This window comes from Propithecus coquereli, unplaced genomic scaffold (genome assembly GCF_000956105.1).
Source record: "Propithecus coquereli isolate 6110/MARCELLA unplaced genomic scaffold, Pcoq_1.0 Scaffold706, whole genome shotgun sequence".
Taxonomy (NCBI): Eukaryota; Metazoa; Chordata; class Mammalia; order Primates; family Indriidae; genus Propithecus; species Propithecus coquereli.
This window is the reverse complement of record NW_012153130.1, coordinates 448,005-449,200: the sequence shown is the minus strand read 5'-3', so window position 1 is coordinate 449,200 and position 1,196 is coordinate 448,005. Positions and strand designations below refer to the sequence as shown.

Sequence of the window (1,196 nt, the reverse complement as noted above, 5' to 3'; positions counted from 1 at the left end):
CCGTGGCCCCCTTCCACCAAGATCCCCCTTCCACCAAGGGGCAGTTGCAGAGCAAAGGAGGAGCTCTGAGGAAAGCCTCCCAGTGCAGTCACAGGGGACCCCCCGCAACTACCTGCCTGAGTCAGAGATGCCCCTGGGGTGGCCTTATGCAGCGGAAGCTGGAGGCCAAGTGGGCACTGGCCCTGGCGAGCATCCCAGGCAGAGAACGCCACATGCAAAGGCCCTGTGGCAGGAGGGGACGTGGCGTGTGCGGGAACCAGAGGAGGTCAGTGTAGCCGGAGGGAGAGGGTGCCCAGGGCAGCTGCAGCCAGACCCCCAGGACCTCTGGGCAGCTGGACAGAGTGCGGACTCTGCCCCAGCGGCACCAGGAAGCTGAGGGTGTCACGTTTAGGTCTTCAATTTAGAAAGATGAGAACATTCAGTTCAGTTGTCTCTTAAAATAAGTAGCCCAGGCGAAATCTGAGAATTCTGAGACCAAAAGAACCCCAGAAATCAGTCTGTGAGATCAGATCAAGGAATCTGCCTTCACTGCCAAGAAACAGGAGCACAGAGGTTAAGTGGCTGCTCGAGGTCACAGCCCTAGTAAGTGGCAGAACTGGGTTTCAAGTCCAAATGTGTCCAGATCCATCACTTGCCTTTTCCCCACTGAATGGCACTAACTCCCAGAGGTCACAGGCTGTAGGAACCCAGCAGGGACAGCCACCAAATATATGGTGTTAGGGACAGCTCCCTGGGGAGGTGACAGAGCCGCCAGTCAGACATCATTTCGGATGAACTGAAAGCAGAGTGGGGGTGGGGGGAATTCTAGGGTACCGAGACAGGGAAGGGAGTTTTGGCCAAAGGACGAGGGCCGAGTGTGTCCCCGTCTGCAGGGATCAGCCGTGGAGCCCACGGGGGCCAAGCCCGGCCCCTCACACAGGCCCCTTCCAAGCCCCTGAAATGGCTTTACAGGGCCACACTCTCTTGTAAAGTTTGCTCGGATTTTTGCACTCCTCTCCTTGAAGAGGGCCCTCCAAGTCGTTAAGCTACAGCCCCGGGTCCACACCTGCCTGTGAGTTTACCCTGGAGAATCTTCAAGAGGGCAGATGTCAGATAAAGCCGGCCCCACGGCCAAGGGCAGGGTGGACCCGATAGTGGGTGTGTCGGGACACGCTGGGAAAAGCCTCCCTCGTGGAGGAAGCATCACGCAGAACGCT

General features: G+C 58.0%; 1 protein-coding gene across 1 annotated transcript in view; it reads left to right on the top strand.

Annotated features, from left to right (window-relative positions):
* The window catches only part of DNAH17 (dynein, axonemal, heavy chain 17), a 118,607-nt gene that overhangs the window by 73,066 nt on the left and 44,345 nt on the right, over positions 1-1,196 (top strand). The gene's annotated exons all lie outside the window — the stretch shown is intronic.